At 40.0% G+C, this 22,224-nt stretch overlaps 1 protein-coding gene across 4 annotated transcripts in view; it reads left to right on the forward strand.

Annotated features, from left to right (window-relative positions):
- Nucleotides 1–266: 266 nt before the first annotated feature.
- pcbp4 (poly(rC) binding protein 4) overlaps nucleotides 267–22,224 on the forward strand; it is a 105,796-nt gene continuing 83,838 nt past the window's right edge. For 3 of the 4 annotated variants that reach the window (XM_033967150.2, XM_055222147.1, XM_055222148.1), the window contains exon 1: nucleotides 267–383. The gene's annotated coding sequence lies outside the window, so the exon portion shown is untranslated. Of the gene's footprint in view, nucleotides 384–6,409; nucleotides 6,465–22,224 lie in introns of those variants that run through there. The other variant, XM_055222146.1, reaches the window with a different exon arrangement.

Consider the following 22,224-nt stretch of genomic DNA (forward strand, 5'->3'; position numbering starts at 1 on the left):
ACTGTCAACTTCAAAGAAAATCACGTGTTTTTAACCGATTATTAAGTTGAATTTCCGCATTTCTCAGACACTGCGCTGTTCTCCAGTGTACGCGCTCCGTCCAAACACTCAGCTTTATTTCCTTCCTGTAACAATCAATCCCAGTGTTTGTAATTGGACAGAGCCCCCTCCTCCTCCTCCTCCTCCTCCTCCTCTTCCTCCCCCTCCTCCTCCCTCTCTGCTGCTCCTTCCCCTCCCCGGGTTATTGTCACTGACAGTCGGATTATTCCCTCACAGCAGCCGCGCGCTCGCCTCATCCTCCTGCTTCTCCTTGTACGATGCGAAATAAGGATTTATAACTGCTCCAGAATCAGTTTCCTCTCGGTCTTCGCGTCTCGTTCACGGTAAGAGACACATTTGTACCTTTTCCAAACATGTTTCATGGACAGAGTCATGCGCCGCGCGGGTGGACCATGTGGAGCGGCTCCATTACGCGCGGCTCTGAGCTTCGTCCTGAGTGCGGATGGGGGGTTTTTGGTCCATTGCACAGCTCGTGTAGGTTCATGTTCAACTTATAACAAACTCCATCACGTCTCCGGGCTGTGATGTAAGAGGAGAGAGTGTCTGCTGACGTTTACACGCCTCAATCAGACGCTCTCTCCGCCTTAAACGCTCTTATTTCCCAAAGAAATCCCACATTAAATCCTCAAACACTGTTGGATTTCAGTGCGTAAAGGCTGAAGACCGTGATGTCCCTCAGATCATCCACACCACAGACACTTCTGCACCTGAACCTGCCCCCCACCCTCACAGAATGACCCCTGTACAGACCAAATAAGACCAAACCGTGGAGTTTTTCTGAAGGTCCATGTCTCCTAAACTCAGCCTGAGCTCCGTGTGGCATATGCTCCTCACACTTTCCCCCTCAGGCTCACAGATGTTCGCTCATTACATCAGCAGCTTTAGTTTGGAGATGGAGAAGTGCAGTGTGGCTGGACACCTCCTGCTCTGTGGATATTTAAACTGAACCAGAGATGATCCTTTGGTCTGCAGTGAGTTGGATTTCACCAGGATTATAAATGTCTCCTCCAGGTTGTGGATTGTTCTTCTTTGGATTTGAACTTTTGATGTTTTTGGTAAGAAAAGTCACGATTGCATCCGTTTTATGAGGCATTTATTGGTGATTTTACTGAAAAAATGACATAAAAATGCACCATGTTGATCTTTTTAGTTTTTTTGTTGATATTCTGTTGAAAAAGTGTCTCTGCTCTGGATTATCTGAGGAACATCATGGTCTTCAGCCTTTGTGCACTTAAATCCAAGAGAGTTTGAGGATATAATTGGGGATTTCTTTGGGAAATGACGTCCTTTTTTTACCAAAATAAGAGCGTTTAGGGCTGAGAGACTGTCTTTTCTTATAACAGCTGTGTTTCTACTCTTTTATTTTATTATTATTCAGTGTTTTATGTTGCACTTTATCACTGAAGCAAGTTCCTGGTTTGTGAGCTGAGCTGTTTTCACTGACAATGGCAATAAAAGTCTTGAGATTTTGATTCTGAAAAGCAGTTTTGTGGCTACGACTTGTGCGCTGTGGCTTCTGTGGCTTCATTTTACGTTACAACAATCACAAAATACAACTACACAAAGAGTTTAAAGCAAATTGGAGTTAGAGATGAGACGATAAACGATATTCTTTATCATTTATGTTGTATAATCACAGTTTGTTTGATAGAAAAATCATCTGGACACGGTTTAATTTGGCGATACTGATTTGAGACGCTTGGATTTACACTACACCGGTTTATTTCTGTACATTTTTAAGCATAACAAGTTGAAAATGTCTTGAATCCATCTGAAATCTTCCTTTGGACAAACGAGGATCACATTTCCTGCGTCATGCTTCTCTTTCGAGCACTGTCGTTTGGATTTATAACCATTTCACAGCCATTTTAACTCATGAATCGTGGCTTTATCGTCAGTTATTTTGTCCGTGATGATTGTGACGCGGCGTTTCGATACCGTCCCGTGTCTATTTTCGAAATGTGAGTTTATCGGAGTTTGCTGGTGTGATATTGTCCAGTTTTCAGTCTGAATAACGGGCATTTCCTGTGACGTGGGCCCTGCGTTCTCTGTGTGTGAGATGAGCTTTATAAAAAGTTGAATGTGGCTTGTGTCGTTGGGTCAGTGTGTGTGTGTGTGTGTGTGTGTGTGTGTGTGTGTGTGTGGAGCTGGCAGCGAGGGGGGCGTGGATTTTTGGAAGCATACTTACGTTTCAAAGTAATGGCCTATTTATAAGGCAGACGGAGCGAGGGCAGCGCCGCGGGCTGTTGTAGAATCAAAGAATGCTCCGGCAGCGCCAATGCTGATAAGTCAAAAGTCGTCAGGTGTTTCTGCGAAGTGACGTGTGCACGGGGGAAGTGAACACGCACAACCGCAACACAAATCACACTTGGTCACAAATCCATCGCGATCAAGTCATATCCCTTTTGTTTCTGACCTATCTATCTGACCTAAATCAAACTCACAACTGTTTTATTCCCACTGCATGTGTCGTATTAACTCAAATTTTGACTTTTTCCCCAAAAAACCTTCACCAAATTGCACAAAAATTGCAACATTTTAAGAAAACACAAGCTTTTTTTCCCCTAAAAGATTTTCAGACACTTTAATCTCAACATTTTACCAATAATTTTACAAATCTGCAGTAAATTTACACAAAAAACCTTCAGATTTGATTTGTTTTGCTGTACTGTATATCGTTTAGGGGCAAAAAAAGTCAGATTTGTGTCTTTTTCTGTTCACTGAGGTTGAACAAAGCTCCTCCCTCTGTGTTTTAAACTTCAGAGACACAAAGTTGTGACTTGATGTTGATTCTTCCTTTTGTTTCTGACCTAAAAATCAAACTCTTAACTGTTTTATTCCCACTGCATGTGTCGTATTAACTCAAATTTTGACTTTTTCCCCCCAAAAACCTTCACCAAATTGCACAAAAATTGCAACATTTCAAGAAAACACAAGCTTTTTTTTCCCCCTAAAAGATTTTCTTCTAACTACAGACACTTTAATCTCAACATTTTACCAATAAATTTACAAATCTGTGCAGTAAATTTACACAAAACCTTCAGATTTGATTTATTTTGCAAACTATGTATTGGTTTAGGTGCTAAAAAAGTCAGATTTGTGTGTTTTTGTGTGCACTGACGTTGGAAAAAGCTCCTCCCTCTGTGTTTCAAACTTCAGAGACACAAAGTTTTGACTTGATGTTGATTCTTCCTTTTGTTTCTGACCTAAAAATCAAACTCTTAACTGTTTTATTCCCACTGCATGTGTCGTATTAACTCAAATTTGGACTTTTTCTCCCAGAAAACCTTCACCAAATTGCACAAAAATTGCAACATTTCAAGAAAACACAAGCTTTTTTTTACCCTAAAAGATTTTCAGACACTTTAATCTCAACGTTTTACCAATAATTTTACAAATCTGTGCAGTAAATTTACCCAAAAAACCTTCAGATTTGATTTATTTTGCTCACTATGTATTGGTTTAAGTGCTAAAAAAGTCATATTTATGTTTTTTTCATGTGATTATCTCTGACGTGGCGTGTCGTACTTCAGCGACACAAAGCTTTGCACAGAGCTGATGTTTTTAAGCGCACGTCTAATCTCAAACGACGTAACCCGCGTTTGATTCGCCGCTTTCTCTAAACCCGCATATACGTACGATCATCAAAGGCGGAGATATCGATCTGCGTCGGTCTCAGCTGGAGGCTATGCTAACTGCGTCGTCTTAGATCAAAGCTAACTGCAGACTCGTGCCACTTCGGTCCAGAGCGTTGGATGATGCCACCGCGGTCTGTGTGTGTGTGTGTGTGTGTGTGTGTTTACTGCGTTAACGTTGACCCGGGAACATCTCGATTACAGTCTGATCTGCACATCGATCGATCCACTCACCAAATCCACTTAGACTCGAGGGGAGACGTGACGCATCGAACCTCCGAGTCTTTAGTCGAGCGACAAGTTCATTCAGCGCCGTCGCCCCAAGACCGTGACGGAAATGATCCAAAATCCAAAAAAAATCATTGTTTTTGTTGTTAGAGTCAAACCTTTATCTGTTGCTTTGGACTTTGGGGACTTATGTAACGCACTTTACACCGAAAAACAAACAAAGCTCCTCCCTCTGTGTTTTAAACTTCAGAGACACAAAGTTGTGACTTGATGTTGATTCTTCCTTTTGTTTCTGACCTAAAAATCAAACTCTTAACTGTTTTATTCCCACTGCATGTGTCGTATTAACTCAAATTTTGACTTTTTCCCCCAAAAAACCTTCACCAAATTGCACAAAAATTGCAACATTTCAAGAAAACACAAGCTTTTTTTCCCCCTAAAAGATTTTCTTCTAACTACAGACTCAAAAAACGGCGTTATGTGGACCTACGGGGACCTTATTATTGCGGCGCACTTGTTTTCAAAGGCAGGTTATTGTCTTTGCGCTCGTGTTCGGTTTCATTCACACAGCGGGTGAACGCGGACGCCGTAATAAGAAAAGACGACCGGCGGCGGAGGTGTGTGCACCGCCGAGTCGCACGGAGGGGGTGATATCAACCGCTACACGTCGGCGTCTCTCGTTTTGGCGAGTAGCAGCTGTAAAATATAGTTTCTTGTGCTGTGTGCGGCGTCCATCGCTGTTATAAACCGTCAAGGAGAGAAATGCAGAAAAGCTAACGGTCAGAAGGTTTAAAATGACAAAACAAGACGCAAAAATGAATAAAACTTCTATTTGTGACGTGGAAACTTGGCGTCGCACGTTTTCTCTCGCCTCACGCTGAAGTCGTGTTTTCTGATGTTTTGCTCTACAATCGCACGCCTCCGTTTTGTTTTTCGTCTCTAAACCGTTTGTTGTTTTTCTACGTTTCTGTCGCTCATCCGTTTCTTGTCTGAAGCTTTTTTTTTGCTGCGTCGTTTATAAAAAAAAGTGCTAAAAAAGTCGTTGATGCTGTAAAGTTGATTGAATTTGGAGCAGGGGCGGTGCCAGAGATTTTCGGTGGGAGGAGCTAACCGGGCGCTAAGGTTATTTAAAGTTATTTTCGTCTTTTAACAGTGGGGCAAAAGTGTTTCGGGGGTTTTGGGGGCGGCTTTGGTCATTCTAGAGGAGGCGTGTGCCCCTCTGGCTCCTCCCTGGCTCCGCCCCTCTGGCTCCTCCCTGGCTCCGCCCCTGACCAGGTGGAGCAGTGTTTTGTTGGTTTTATATTTTTTAGTTTTAAGGTGGATTCTTGAGCTTTAATCCACGTTCTAACGCAATTAACTCCTCAAAAACAGACCTGGAGTTAAGTGAAGGTGTGTGGAGTTTAAAAACACAGTGGAGCACTTCCTGTATCACCACATGATGACATCACAAGGTGGAACAGCGTGTTTTAGCTTGAGAAGAAATCAGGGCTGCAGGTTTTGTGCGTTAAACATGAGAATGAAACAAAACACAAGGTCTGTGTGTGGCGAGGAAAGTGGCCCAGTGTAATATGGGCCCTTTTGACGCTAGTGGCCCAGTGTAATATGGGCCCTTGTGATGCTAATGGCCCAGTGTAATATGGGCCCTTTTGACGCTAGTGGCCCAGTGTAATATGGGCCCTTTTGACGCTAGTGGCCCAGTGTAATATGGGCCCTTTTGACGCTAGTGGCCCAGTGTAATATGGGCCCTTTTGACGCTAGTGGCCCAGTGTAATATGGGCCCTTTTGACGCTAGTGGCCCAGTGTAATATGGGCCCTTTTGACGCTAGTGGCCCAGTGTAATATGGGCCCTTTTGACGCTAGTGGCCCAGTGTAATATGGGCCCTTTTGACGCTAGCGGCCCAGTGTAATATGGGCCCTTTTGACGCTAGCGGCCCAGTGTAATATGGGCCCTTTTGACGCTAGCGGCCCAGTGTAATATGGGCCCTTTTGACGCTAATGGCCCAGTGTAATATGGGCCCTTTTGACGCTAGTGGCCCAGTCTAATATAAACACAACTCCAGGTCAGTTTTTTGACGAGGAAACAACATTAAAACCGTAAAAACACAAGTACCAACATTTATCTGGACTTTTTTTTTTTACATTCCGTTGCGATACTCCAAAGAAAACAACATTTTCTCCGTCTTTTCGCAGTTTTCTTTTATTATTGTGGAAAAAATAACTCGCAGCAGAACACGACGTGACGGGAGTTGATGGGAACCAAATCAAAATTCACTTCTAATACGAGACGGCCCACTTTTGAAACAGTGGCGTTATTGTGAGAGAGAACACGCAGCGCCGGCCCCCGTGGTACAAAGAGTCTGCGCCGTACTTCAAAACAATATCACAATAAAAACGTCCCCATAAAATAATGATGCATCAATACAGGCCAGAGCGCACAACGAAAACGAACACAGGAATATCAAGGCCCGCGGAAGAACGAGGGCATTGTTCTCTCTCAACGGGACCGTGAAAACAAAACATTTTCCACAAACGTCCTCTTACGTAAGCCCGACTGTTTTATCTTCACATTTTTTTCTCGCGTTTGTAATTGAGGCCAGTGTTAATTGAGATTCAGACACCCATTAATTAGTGAGAAGATTCCTTGTTTGCCCCTTGCGTAATCGTGAAGTACTTTACTCCGAGTCTTCCGCCTGAGAATTATGTAAATGTGAATAATTTGTGGTCAGATGCTTTTGATGGTTTTGTTGTGGCTGTGAAACGTCATGTGGATCTGACAGATACTTTGGCGTTTTGTGTAACGAGGGCGTGACGTACAGGACGGACTCATTGTGACGGGGGAGGGGGGGAGTCTGCGCCGTAAACAAAGAAGAATCACGTGTTTGTTATGGACGGGGCGAGATCTCGTGAGATTCTGATCCTGTGAGATTTTTCTCCGTGTCTTTGTTTGGATTGGACAAAAAAAAAAAGGGTTAAATTCTGGTAAGTTTCATTTCTAAAGAAAGTGCTGCTCCAAAAAGCAGCTCCACAATGACAATAAAATATCTGAGGTGAATAAAAGACGGTGAAGCCAAATTGTGACATGAATCGCACAATTTATTTTAAAATCTCCGTCTCGTGGACCCAGTGTCTCATCAGTCCAGGATGTTTAAAGATTAAAGACACAAAATGTTTGTTTATTTAAATAATTTTACATTTGCACATGACATTCTGTGACCTAAATCATTTCCACCTTTATGATTTAATAAGTGCACTCGAGTTTGATTTCACTGTGATTCGATAACTTCACTTGATTTTGATTTCATTGTGATTTTGTTGTGATTGAATAACTGGCCTTGATTTTGATTTCATTGATTTCATAACTGCACCTAATTGTGATTTCACTGTGATTCGAAAATTGCTTCTGATTTCATTGTGATTTCACTGTGATTTGATAACTGCTCTTGATTTTATTATGATTCAGTAACTGCTCTTGATTTTGATTTCATTGCGAGTTGATAACTGCACTTGATTTCGATTCTACTGTGATTTCATTGTGATTTCCTTATGATTTCATAACTGCTCTTGATTGTGATTTCGTTTTAACATTGTGCGGTGCTGTCATACATGTGTACTCTCTGTGTGTACTCTTTGTGTGTACTCCCTGTGTGTACTCCCTGTGTGTACTCTCTGTATACTCCCTGTGTACTCCGTGTGTGTACTCAGTGTGTACTCTGTGTTTCCGTCCTGAAGTCTGCGTGGCGTCTCTGGGCGTCTCTACACATTTGTCACGTCGTTGGGGGCAGCTGTCGTCTGTCGTCGTTCCGAGCTGAAGTTGGCGGTGGATAAATCTAAATCAGGTCTGATTCCTGCCGAGTCCTGATTCTGCGATGGCGATGTGCTCGTTATGTCACCGCCAGTCGTCTCATGGTTAATTAAAGGACTCTGGAGACGGCCGTGTGTGAGCGCTGATTATTAACCAGGGGCTGGACTGACAGATTGAAAAGACGAGCGCGTTCTGTGTTTACTCTGCGACGCTCAGTGCTGTATTTTCATCATCAGACAGTATTAAACCGCGATTTAAAGAGCCACAGATTGGTGAGTTTTCTCTAGAGTCAGATCTGTGACAGTAAAAGCAGAGTTTGACTTTGAAGTTGGGCTGAAAGATAAATAATCCAATCAAAATATGGACATTTAAACAAAGTGCACAGGCTGGAGATATTAGGTATATCCTCCTGAGAAACGGGCTCCTGCAGGACTTTATTTGCAAAAACTATTAAGAGCTTGAACACAGACATTGTAAAAAACAAAATTAGAAACAATTTTGCCTCTAGGATCAATGTGTCTCATTTGTGCTGCTGACAGGTCCAGGAAGATATATGTCTTTAAATAAAAATAAAATAAAAATAAATCAATAAATAAAAATTAAAATACAATAAAAAATAATAAAACAAATAAAAATACAAACATATAAAATCAAATAAAACATAAATACAAAAATAAAATAAATAAAAATAAAATAAAAATAAATCAATCAATAAAAATTAAAATACAATAAAAAATAATAAAACAAATAAAAATACAAAAATATAAAATCAAATAAAACATAAATACAAAAATAAAATAAAAATAAATCAATCAATAAAAATTAAAATACAATAAAAAAAATAAAAAAAATAAAAATACAAAAATATAAAACAAATACAAAAATAAAATAAAAAATAAAAAATAAATAAAAATACAATTTAAAAAAATCAAATAAAAAAATAATTTAAAAAACATTAAAAAATCTAATCAAATAAAAATTGATAAAAAATAAAAATAAATGAATAAATAAATAAATATTCTAAACTCCTAGAAATATTCAAAATTGAACATGTTCTTGTTGCTGTTCTTCTAAAAATTTGCACTGTGGCCTAAACAACCCACAAAATGTGTTGTCCACAGATGAGGACACCAGGTCTCAGGAGGATAAGACATTTGGTGTTTCCTTAATGCGGAAAAAACAATGTAAAATAACAGTATGGTCAGAAAAATCACTCATTTATTTGTATTTTAAATGTTTTGGACGTCGCTCTGAGTGGAAAACATTCATTTAAGCTGAGGTTTATTTCTGGATAACACTAGTTTCCCCATATTCATCCATTTGGTTGTTTAATTTATTGCGTAATCATAATAACTCCTCTCATTTGTGTGAAAGTTTCATCCTGATCAGTCGTATTTACAGCTGTGAAGTTATAACGAGTGGATCTGGAGCTTCAGGCGTCGGAGGAAAAGCTACAGCCACATTTCTTCTCCCTGGATGGAAATAAAAGTAATAAGCACTTCTGTGTAACTTCCTTTTTTCTTTTTTAAAACACAACAATTACCGTTCAGCAAAAATGAGACGTTCGACTGGCTGCAGGCTCGAGCGCTCGGATATCTGTAAGCATCACATGACTGGCTTTTATGTGTCATTCGTCCTTGTGGAGAAGTGTTTTTTTTTCCTTCTTTTATAAACCCAACTGATACTGATACTGAGAGCAGACTCTGAAAAGGTTATTAATAAGATAAAAAATGATCCGAGTGTGTTTTGTAACTACAGATCAGCTTTGTAACGATATTAAGAGGCGTTTTGGGCCAGTAAATTGTCTCATTTCACCAAATTATTATTATTAATTATTAACGCGGTGGATCCAAACATCAAGTTCGCACGAGAAGAAGCGAAGAAGAACAAACTGGCCTTGTTAGATTGTGCGGTAACTTTAGGAGAAGACCGGCGAGTCCAGGTAGAAGTTTTTAGGAAGACCACGCACACTGACCGATACCTGAAGTTTGACTCACACCGTCCACTGAAAAACACAAATGGAAAAGTGAAGGAGGAGCAACACGTGGACCTGTGGAGATCCAAAATGGACCTTCAGTAGATCGAAGTGAGCAAAAAAAACCTAGAAGGAAACGTGTATCTCTTCCTTACGCGGCGAAAAACCTCAGAGAATCTTCAGACAGTTTGAGATTCCGGCCTTTTTCAAATCTACAAAAACTGATCCACCCGCTCCATAAGAGAACGAACCAACACGAGAAAGAGAGCAGCTCAGGACCACAGTCTGCTGTTCATCTGCATCTCAAAGACGCTAAGCACGACAGAAGAAGAGAGTGAGGATCAGATCTGACCCAGAGGAAAGAAACGGTTTGAGAGGAGAGTTAAAGAAGATATTTTTGTTAGGAAAGACAATCCTTGGGGGTCTTAGACGTCAACTTATCTGACCAGAACTGAAAAAGCGTCTTGTAGGAGCGAAGACGTTTAGCTGCTCGTCCAAGCCGCCAAACGTCTTCGCTCCTACAACGATTTGTCCAGTTGACAGATTTCAACTTCGTCTTTTGTTATTTCACCAATTTATGTGATGTCGTCTTGAAAACCGATGTGCCACCTATGAAAACGTCCAATATCGACGCAGATGTTCGTCCTTAAACATTTTTTTTTTTGGAAAAGGATGGACTCTCAGCGGAGTTTCAGACAATTACAGCAGAGAAAAATTAACACAAACAAATCTTACGATACAGAAATAGACACACGGTGAGTTTATTGTGCGTTAGAAAACTTTGCGACAGCCGCGTAATTCCTCATATTAGCAAAGAATTGATAGGAGACGTTTTAAAAGCCGTGCGTGTGTCTCTGTACGCGCAGCACTTTGACTTATCTGAGCGCACACGACGCCCGATTGGACCTCTGCGCCCGGGAGCCTCGCCGCAGTCAGGAGATACGTGGAGTAGCTCTTATCCTAATGCGTTTGTGTCCTCCTGAGGAAGTGGCGGCAGAGAGAGGGGGCGGAGGATAAGGACCGGGGGGGAAAAAGTGAGCGCGGAGAAGAAACCGGAGCAGTGATTAAGAGCGGAGGTATTTAAAAGGGCGTAAATGTGAACAAGATAAGAGGATCAAGAAATACAAAAGCGATATGAGCTGTATCAGAGCAGGGAGAGTGGCACAGACGTCAGAAGTCAGAAGGTCAGAGGTTAATAATGCAGTGTGAACGCTGGATATGAGTCTCTGAGGAGGAGTGTAGGGTTACAGACCAGTGATGCAGAGCTGTGAGGGCAGACAGTACGACAAACACATTATACTGGTATTTATTTTAATTTATTTTATTTTTTTGCATATTCTGTGTGGTTTGTGTTCTGGTTAACTTCTGTGCCCGTATTATTGCTTTCCATTAATATTACCACTTATTATGCTTGTCATACTTGGCTACGGCTATTTTTTTATTTTTTTATTTTTACTTATTTACTTGTATTTATTTTATTTTATTATTATTTTATTTTATTTATTTACTTATTTATTTGTATTTATTTAATTTATTTATTTTTATTTATTTATTTTCATGTACTTATTTATTTGTATTTATTTATTTTTATGTACTTATTTATTTGTATTAATTTTATTTATTTTTATTTATGTTTATTTTTATTTATTTATTTGATTTTTTATTATTTTATGTGTTTTACTTTTTTTTTTATTTATGTGTGTATTTTTTTTTTTTTTTTTTCCTGTTTCCGTCTGGGCGAGAGGGGTGGGAGGGCTGTAAAATGTTAAAATGCAATAAAAAAAAAAAGAAAGAATAATAAAAAAAAATCACCATTTCATTCCTCATAGTGATCAATCATAATCTTTATCTTAATAATCTTATAAAAATACCTTTTCAATATTAATTTCCTGAATATAAACAAACCTTAAATAGTCACGTTTCTTCCTGTAAAGTCTGAACTCTGCTCCAAATCTCAAACTTTTACTTGCACTTGTCCAAGCAAATCTCCGACGATTAAAACTAATTAAATCTTTATTAAAACCGGATTGATTCCATATAGTTTTGTGACGATGACACATTTTGAAGTGTAATATATCGCTGAAGTAAATACAGACAATAAATGAAAACTGAAACTTATTTATGACGCAAACAATGACCCAAGAGTAGATTTAAACCACAAAAACTGTCCTAAATGTAAATTATTTAGTAAAAAAAAACACTTAAGTCATTAGTTTGCATCTATAATGAGTCAGAGTTTATTAAATCAACTTTAACAGCTCAAAACCTTCCATAAAACTAAAAAAACAACCAAAAGTGTCCAGTAGTGCAAAGAAAAAGTCACACGATAAACTTTAACCCTCTAAATATATTGTTCCAGCTTTTAAATACTGAATGATAAGTCGATATTTTCATTATCGTGAACGCCGTGGGAGCAGTGATGTTTAACAGAAAAGCACAGACGACACTGAAATATGTAAATTTGAGTTCATTTCATTAAATCATCCTGATCAAATTCATTTATAAACTGTTCAAATCCTGACATTTTGACACTTTGACAAAGCCCCGTGTGTTTTTACGCCAAAACAACGACACACATCTGCTCCCAAAAGTCGACAAAACGAACTTGAACCTTTTCTTCCATCAAAGCGAAATAGTAAAATCCCAAATAGTTTTACTGTGGATCAGACCTGGACGACTGAGGATCACACAGACGTCAGACCAAAGAAACGTTTTTCCTCCTGTCGTAACTGTAAAAGTTTAATTCAAGTGTCCTGTAACTTTATAACAGTGAAACGATATGTCAGAACACAAAAGAACAGCTACAGAGTGAATTAAATGTGGATTTTGTTGTGTAAATAATGATGCATCGTATTGATTTGGACGTACAATTTTCCAGACAACCAAAGACGGACGACGAGATACAAATGATTCGGAGGATGTTTTCTTTACATATTCTGAATTCCACTTATTTCCGTCCCTCCAGGTCGTGTCCAGGTGACGTAAAAAAGCCAAAAGGGCAAAAATAATTATGATAAAACTGTATTATTCACAGTTACAGGTGACAACATGTTTGATGGAACTGAAATAAACCCATAACGAACGAATATGTTGATTTTGTAAGGCATAAAATCAAATCTTCAAACTGTAGCGGGCATTTTAGTTTATTTTTTTAGTATTTTATGTCTGTTAAATAAGGTAAATAAGTGTCATGAGTCCATTTATCTCCTGTCAGTGCCACATCTCGACACATCCTGCATCTTATTAGCGCGAAAATTCAGTCTGTAGATGGTCGTCGTTCGCAGGAGACGTCAAACTTTGGAATAATCTGATATATTTTGGTGTTAAATGCGTGAAATCAAGACTGAAATCCGTCTGTATTTATGTAGAAAAATCACATCGAGTCTAAAATCATCATATCCCAGTTGATGCTTTTGAGAAACTCTTTCCTAAAACTTTGAAGCACTTCGCCTCCTTTGCCTCACACTGATCTTTTAAGTCTCTTTTCTGGCCTGCGTCGGTCTCGACACAGCCTCTTGTTTGTGGCGTGCCCACGGTTTCTGCTGCGAGGACAAGAAGGGCGGTTCTTTGAGCGAAGGAGGAGAGTGGAGGTTGTCAGCGGCAGCCGGAGCCCCCACTGTCTGCCCTGATCCACAAACCACAGCCTGTTTTCTCTCCCAAACATAATGGAGCTAAAGTCATCTTTGTCCTTGTCACTGTAACCGACTACAGAGGCATTTACAGGGAAGAGAATCGCGCTCGCCGGGGGTTTCCAACGCGTGTTTATCTCTTTTGGTATTGTAATATGTGATACGCTTTTTTAGAACAAAAGCTGCACTTGTAACCCTCTGTTTTTAGCACGTCGTCGTTATGAAAGCTCGTCTGTATTGTAACGCTGAAGGTTTCTCAGTCTAGCAGTTCCATATTTGGTTTCCAGAAGTCCGCACTGCAGTGAAAAGCTCCGGCGTGCACCAACCCGGCGAGTCATGGAAGCTTCTGCACCAGTTTTTCCAAACAGGATTTACATTTCATTTGAGACGACCCCGCAGTCTTGCAGCGCGCGCTCTCCGATGCACTTTACTCGGGTTTGCCACCGCGCAGCTCGGCCTACAAAGCCTGGGCGGGCGCTCCCGTCATGCACATAATCGAGTTGAGCATAAGCGCGGTCGTCTCATGTCTAATGTAGGAATAAACAGACGCTGGCATGTGCACACGGCCACAGGATCTGGGTCAAACGCAACAGTGATAAGACGTAAAGGGACAGAGCGCAGCGCGGCGTTTGCCTCCTCAAGTTTGAGTATGAACCTCAAACATCAACAACGTCACTGCCAGTTTGTTATTACGTCTGAGATGCACCAACGTGTAGATCCTCCTGCGCACGAGCTGCAGTTTAACGACAAATGTTAAAATAAAAACTGATCGGTCAATTAAACTGGGGGAAATGTACGTGACGCTCGATATGTGTTAAATTAATATAAATAAATAAACTTTCGTCCTTGAAAAATGACGTGTAAATGTGAAAATTGAGTATCGATGTTGTACTTTATGCTACGCTGATGCATTTAAACGTAAATTATTATGAGTAAATCTATTATAAACCATCACAATCCAATATGTGGCTGTAAATAAACATGTTTCTTTTTATAATTTAAAAAAGGAGGTAGATAAAAGAACATCTTATCCATTTTCAGTGTTGGTTCATCCCGGTCTTGCCAAACATTGCCCCTCATGTTTGGTCCTGCTCCTGTTCCTCAGAGTAAATACTCAGAAGCTCTGGTTTTATTTGCCCCGAGTCGGACGAGTCTTGTTTTCGATCAGAACGACCCGAGGTGAACGTGTCCAGACATTCATCAGTGAGCGACAGTGATGTGTGTGACCTACACGCACTAAACTCTGGGATCTGCTGCCGTCTGTTTCGTCTTTTGCTTTGGACCAGACGCAGCTCAAATGCTATTTTCAGATGTCAGATGGCTGGACCCGAGAGAGGGACAGATTTGTGAAACGCGACGAGCTTCAGGGAAACATGGGCGGAAATAAAGACAAAGATTTGAGATGTGGGTGTGTTTTTATAATAGTTTAGAGGATGTAGGGTCAGCGTGAGTTCTTACTGTTGATTTTGCACTTGTTTTTAATTCTTCTCTCAAATGTGAAGAGTCGATGCTTTAACGCACATGTGTCAAACTCAAGGCCCGGGGGCCAAATGCGGCCCGCCACGCCATTTTATGTGGCCGCGAGAAGGTAAATTAAGGCTTGACTGTCATTTTAAAATAAGTCTGTACTGATTTAATGTGTGTATTGACAAACTAATGAGATTTTTTGCAAATAATCATCCCAAATTGTTCAGGAAGAGGAAAATTGTGGGCGTGGAAGGAAGTTTCAAGAAAGACACTAAAGGTGAATAAAGTTTGTGCTTTAAGGAGAAAATCTGTGTGTTTTTTGTGTTATGAGGCGGTCGGTCCAATCTACGTCGACATTTTGACACAAAACACGGAGCTAAGTATGAAAAAGTTAGACTGCAAGAAAAACAACAAACTGTCCAATAATTAAAAGGCTAAAAAAGTCTGTTTTTGAAGCAGAGCTGAAGGTTCTGACCAGATACACACTTTTAAAAATGTCAGTTTATCAGGAAATACACAGATACACAGACACGTAATATTTACAACTTGAATAAATAATAAACACAGAAACATTATTTAACAAGTTTAAAAGTAGTTACATTTATTTTACATGACATTTGTTTACATTTAGTGACATTTATCCTGCCACAGTCACATCTGGCCCTTGATGGTGGCCATTTTGCTGCTGTGGCCCTCGGTGAAGATGAGTTTGACGCCTCTGCTTTAACGTAAACGCTCAGTGACGTCGTTGGGGATAAATTCATCTGCTTCTTAAACATATTTATGATCTGTATATAAAAAAACCGGAGTCGTGTTTGTGTGATTCAGTCTTGATGCTTCTTCTCGTGTGTCACTGCAGTTCACGGATTTTCTGGCTCTGTCGAACACAGAGCCGCACTGTCCCCATGGTGCATTCACTGACACAAGGCTAATCTTTGTCTCGCTCGTCTCTCTGTAGCTTTTCCTCTCTTCTGCGTCCATGGCTCTTTTCAAGTTCCCCTCTGTTTTCTCCGTCTCCCTCGGTTTGTGTCGTAGAAGCCAAGTCTTGCCGTGCGGACTTGAATCGAGCCCATTATATGTTGTTTTTTTTAATATGTAAAGTAAAAATATGACTCTGAATTTAGTCCGAGTTGAATCTAGATTGAGACGGAGACGTTTCTGTTCGATACGCCTTGGTTTTTTTTGACTGAAAGACTCGACTCCAGCCAAACCTCCGTCAGTAAAAGCTCGTGGGTTGGAGCAGAGTTCAGACTTTGGACGAAGAATGTTGAATATTTTTCTGGGTTAAATCGTCCAGAATGAGATTTCTATGTATTTTCTTAAACAGAGGGACGTCTGTTTTGGTCAAGAGTGTTTTCTGGATCACAGGGAATCATTAAAAGTCGGTATTAATGTTTAGTAAATAAATATTGAAGCTCTTTGGGTTTGATTTTAATGAGACACTATTGTATTTTTGTCATATTGTTCATGTTTAAAGTTTACTAGCTTCAATTGCAATAGTTCTAAATAGTCTAAAAATACTCAAAGTTGTAGTTTGGGGGACGCACGATTCAATTTTGGTATCAGATATTGGCGCAGATAATGCAAAATTTGCTGGACGGGACATCGATTCAGACGATTTCCTGGTTGAACATGTAATTTGACGTAATAAGACGATTTACGTGTCATAATTGGCCCAGAAAACCTTTTAATGATTGAGTTTTTATTTATACAAAGCTGTTCTGTCGTTACATAACACTTTTAGATCAGTTTTGTCTTATTTTATTTTGTTTAAAGGAAAAAGAGAAGCATAAATATTCGAGAAATCATCTTCCCATTTGTTAATCACTTTCTCTTTTCTTAGCTCCATCTCTTCATCTAAAATAACTTTCAGGTGAATTTTTTAAACTTTTTGAGGCCCCAGTTGATCCAAAACTATTGTGGGTTACTTGTCTGTAAATTATGTTTTTAGTGCTTCGTCGTTTGAAAATCTTCTTCAAAAATGGACAGTTTCTGCTTATAAATGTTCCTCAAATCCTGTTTATTTTTTACACTTTTTGCAGTTAAGGAAAAACTTTCTCTGCAGATTTAAAATTAGGATTTATTTTATTAAAAATCCACAGAACTCACTGCACCATTTACATCAGAGAAACTCAAACTCATTTACACCGAGGGCCACATCAGCAAAATCAAGGGCCAGATGTGACTGTGGCAGGATAAATGTCACTAAATGTAAACAAATGTCATGTAAAATAAATGTAACTACTTTTAAACTTGTTAAATAATGTTTCTGTGTTTATTATTTATTCAAGTTGTAAATATTACGTGTCTGTGTATCTGTGTATTTCCTGATAAACTCACATTTTTAAAAGTGTGTATCTGGTCAGAATCTTCAGCTCTGATTCAAAAACAGACTTTTTTAGTCTTTTAATTATTGGACAGTTTGTTGTTTTTCTTGCAGTCTAACTTTTTCACACTTAGCTCCGTGTTTTGTGTCAAAATGTCGACGTAGATTGGACCGACCGCCTCATAACACAAAAAACATACAGATTTTCTCCTTAAAGCACAAACTTTATTCACCTTTAGCGTCTTTCTTGAAACTTCCTTCCACGCCGACAATTTTCCTGTTCCTGAACAATTTGTGATGATTATTTGCAAATATTTTTCAGTGTCACTTCAAATCTCATTAGTTTATTGTCAATACACACATTAAATCAGTATAGACTTATTTTAAAATGACAGTCAAGCCTTAATTTACCTTCTCGCGACCACATAAAATGACGTGGTGGGCCGCATTTGGCCCCCGGGCCTTGAGTTTGACACATGTGATTTACATCTTTGCATAAAAAAAATAACGTGTTTTCAGTCTCTGCTCTGAGGTGTTGCCAGATACTTGTTGTTGTGCTAAAACGTCGCCTCTTCTGCACATTTCTGTTGATATAGTCGCGTGCGCTCTGTGTCTGCGCTGATCTAATCCGTCTGTCAGACTCAGATTAGTCAAAAGGAGGAGTCAGCAGCACCTCCACCGCTCCATCCATTAACCCACCGTCTCTGGTTGTGTCACGTCTCCGCCCGGCCCTGAGTAATACTTCATTCTTCTCATTCATTTATGAGCTCTGATGGCTCGCTCTCATCAGCAAATCTGTGTTCCTTTTCCTCTCGTTCGTGGCCTCTGCAGGATCCGCGGTGCATTAGTGGATTAAACCACGACTCTGCCAACGACACCCCGCCCTCCGCGTCCAAACAACCGCTTTACAATTACGTTTACATTTTACCCTTTACATACCGTCTTTTAAGTATCGTCCGTCCCGTAAACATTTTATTTTTGAGTTCGCTGAGGAAAATCACACACAGCACCTCAGCGAGTTCCTCCAGTGCAAAGAAAAATTGAGCAATCAGCAGCTTGTCAAATACGTGACTCAGCGTGAGTCTGGAGCCATTTGAAATGAGTCAGATTTATAAAATATCCTTGTACAAATACGGGACGGGTCAGGTCTGTTTTGCTGCAGTTTTTAACCTTTTACAGCCTGGGTGCACGGAATAATAATAAAAAACATTGGCATTTCTGAAGCACGTCGTCATATTTTTGTTTATTCACACGTTTTCAGTTCATTTCCGATCATTTTTAAACACTAAACGTGACAATCCCGGTGTTTTGTTAGGTCTTTTAGTTCATCTGTCTTTAAGTTAAACATCACACACTCCTGTTACTTTAAAGCACATGTCAAACTCAAGGCCCGGGGGCCAAATGCGGCCCGCCACTTCATTTTATGTGGCCCGCGAGAAGGTAAATTAAGGCTTGACTGTCATTTTAAAATAAGTCTATACTGATTTAATGTGTGTATTGACAATAAACTAATGAGATTTGAAGTGACGCTGAGAAATATTTGCAAATAATCATCCCAAATTGTTCAGGAAGAGGAAAATTGTGGGCGTGGAAGGAAGTTTCAGGAAAGACGCTAAAGGTGAATAAAGTTTGTGCTTTAAGGAGAAAATCTATGTTTTTTGTGTTATGAGGCGGTCGGTCCAATCTACGTCGACATTTTGACACAAAACACGGAGCTAAGTGTGAAAAAGTTAGACTGCAAGAAAAACAACAAACTGTCCAATAATTAAAAGGCTAAAAAAGTCTGTTTTTGAATCAGAGCTGAAGGTTCTGACCAGATACACACTTTTAAAAATGTGAGTTTATCAGGAAATACACAGTTACACGGACACGTAATATTTACAACTTGAGTAAATAATAAACACAGAAACATTATTTAACAAGTTTAACATTAGTTACATTTATTTTCATGACATTTGTTTACATTTAGTGACATTTATCCTGCCACAGTCACATCTGGCCCTTGATGGCGGCCATTTTGCTGATGTGGCCCTCGGTGAAGATGAGTTTGACGCCTCTGCTTTAAAGAGATTTTATTTGGTTAAATTTATTCGATTCAGAGGGGGCGTGGTCTGTCAGCCTTGGGTGTGGTCATGGGCCGGACCATGTGGAGGGAGAACTGCGTTACATTCTTTTTTTTGTTTGTTTCATTATGTATTTTGTTTAATGTTTAAGTGTTTATAGTTTTATTTGAGTCACTTTTGAGTTAAAGATGCAGTTTTTAGTCCGATGATACAGTTGACAGGGAGGGGCCCAAACTCTTTTTTTATCGAGAGCCACATCTTAAAACAAACGAAGCGGGGGGCCACAGACGGTGATCAGTGCAGTGCGGCGCTTAGACCGAGCCGCCGTGTGTTAATAAAGCTTGAAACACATTAATTTTACGTCTGTATCACGCTGCAATGTGACGTTTGAGGTTATTGTGGTAGAAATAGTTTAATTTGCTGTTAAAAGTTCTGCTTATGATCAATTTGGCCGGTTCAGTGGGAGGTTTAAGGGCCAAAAAAAGCTGGTCTGAGGGCTGCATTTGGTCCCCGAGCCATAGTTTGGCCACCTTAAACCTGCAGCACCTGTGAAGTAAACGGTCTAAACGTAGGGGGAGGAGCTTCCTGTTTAAGGGAGTATTTTTGTCTTTCAGGAGGATCAGTGCAGCTGGAACACATGGAGTTTTCCTTAGTTTATTAATTTGTTGCTTTTTCTTCAGTTGAGCATCATTAATTTTGTAAATCTGTTTCATTTTTCCACGCTCACCTGTTCTTCTCCACAGAAACAAAAGCCCAAACTCTCAAAATATCATAGTAAAGTGTCATAAAGGCTGATGTGGGGGAGCAAAGACACAGACTCTGAAACAGTTCAACAGTTTATTTGCAGATTTAGGAATGTGAGTGAAGACGGAGCGGAGAGTCGGGGCGGCGTCGTGGGTCGCAGGGTCAGAGGCTGAGGTGTTCGTACCGGTCGTGGAGAGCTGGGTCGGAGACGGAGGAGCAGAGCAGTTCCAACAAATAAACCGGAGCATGACGTGAACGGAAAAAACGGAAAATGACAAGAAAATAGTGGAAGGCGACAAGACGATGTGGCCCAGAGTGTCGGGTCCTCAGTCGGCACAGAAAACAGCACAGAACACACAACAAAAAACAAATCCTGACAAGTAGTGACGTGTTAACATGTTCGATTTTTATTGTAGGGCACAGATCTGTAATAAAACCTGGAATACATTTACTACTGCGTTTAAACGGGTCAAGCGTGAGCGTTTGTGTTTAAGTTTTCTGTTTTGTCCACCACTGTTAGAAGATGATGCTCAGTTTGATTATAGAAGAAGAAAATACAGAAATATATCAGAATAAATATCAGTCGTACCTTAAATGTTTAATGGAATGACACAGCTAGATTTTCCCAAGTCTGACTCAAAGTTTGTTGGGATTTTTAAAAGAAATAGAGACGTTACCGCTGTTGTTATTCCCTAAAATGTTCCAGAGTACGACGGTAAACAAATGACTTATATCCTAAACGGCACTTTTAGTTGTTTGGTTGTTTTCTGCAGGTTTTTCCCGACCGCACACACTCATGATCGTCTTTTTCCGCTGCAGAATTTCCAAAAAGTCGGTCATTGGGATCGTCGTCCGTCGCAGCGTCGCAGGTGAACGGCTCCGTCGCAAACGGGCAGAGCGCCGACGCCGGACAGACGGAGAGCTTTAGGAACGTGTCATAAATAGTGAACTGACTTCCTCGCTCAGATCAATACGCCTCTCCTCGAGCGTGCCGAAATGCGCCGCCCCGTTGTGCTCGCCGCTCATATCAAAGAGCAAAAGCAGAGCCGGCAGCTGTAAAAGGAAAAAAAAGACGCCACAACGACCCCCGTGTACTCATCCGTGTGTCTGTTCACTCGTCATTTGGTGCTGCACTTTGGTTTTCAAACTGCAGAATGTTGGCTTCTTCTAACTATAGATCAGAGGGATGTTTTGCGTCGGAAATGGATTATGCTGCCCTAGATTTAGCGCATCTGTTTTTAAACTTAGATGGTGGAATTGTGCACCGAGCAGATGCAAATCGTACACACCGACGCTTCAAAAACACTTCATTTTAGCATTCAGCTGTGGTGTAAGTGCGTAAGTGCAGCGTTGTCTTGGATTAGATTTGGATTTTTTTACATCTTTCACCACAATGATCTTCGTTCTTTTGTGAAGTTTGAATAATAATTTAACAGCGTGTTAGTGGTTAGTGTGTTTTCCGAAGCAGCTCCATCAACGCTCCATGCTTCTTTGCAGAAAGTCTGAATTTTTAATGTAGAAATATGACTGGATTTTGTTTTATTCATGGTTCAAACGCCGTCCGCAAACGGGGAGTAAAGGAAGACTTTTGCGTGCTGTGAATTTTGTTTCTAGAAGAGATTTTTGAGTTTTTTGAGACCGTTTTTGATTGATTTTGACACTTTTTCTTTGGTTTTTAATCTCACCGTGTGCAAACAAACCAAACCAAATGCTACTTAAACATCTCCACTAAAACTTTAGCCAATCATTTGCTGTGCGTTCACTCGCGTTTCTCTTTGCGACCAATTATACTCAAGTCATTTCTTTCCACCTCTAACTTCCTTTGTGCTCCTCCTCCTTATGCTTCCATCTGAGTCGCTGAAATATTTATTAAGGCTCGTGCTATTTTGGGTGCAGCCTGGCTTTTTCCTTTGTGTCAGAGAAATGCAACGTCATGGCACAGGATTCATGAGAGAGGCTTCGAGCGCCGACGTTTACTTTATGAAATCAGATCTTTACATTTAAAATAAGCAGATTGTGCACTGTGCAGATGTGTATCGTGTTTTATCACTTGACAAATGAAGAAATTGGAATGAAATACAGTTGTAACAGTGCAAAACTTCGTAGATTAATCAGGTAAAGCGATTCTGGGTCGTCTAAAACATGGACCGTGCAGCGATAAGTCGTCTAAGCTCTCAAAATTATCCAGATTCTACTCAAAAACAGCGGTATATTCAAAGAAATAAACAGCATCTTCAGTAAAAATGACAAATAAAACTGTCCAGAACCCCAAAAACTCCAGCTCCTCTTTTCCTT

This window comes from Periophthalmus magnuspinnatus, chromosome 5 (genome assembly GCF_009829125.3).
Source record: "Periophthalmus magnuspinnatus isolate fPerMag1 chromosome 5, fPerMag1.2.pri, whole genome shotgun sequence".
In the NCBI taxonomy this organism is placed as follows: Eukaryota; Metazoa; Chordata; class Actinopteri; order Gobiiformes; family Gobiidae; genus Periophthalmus; species Periophthalmus magnuspinnatus.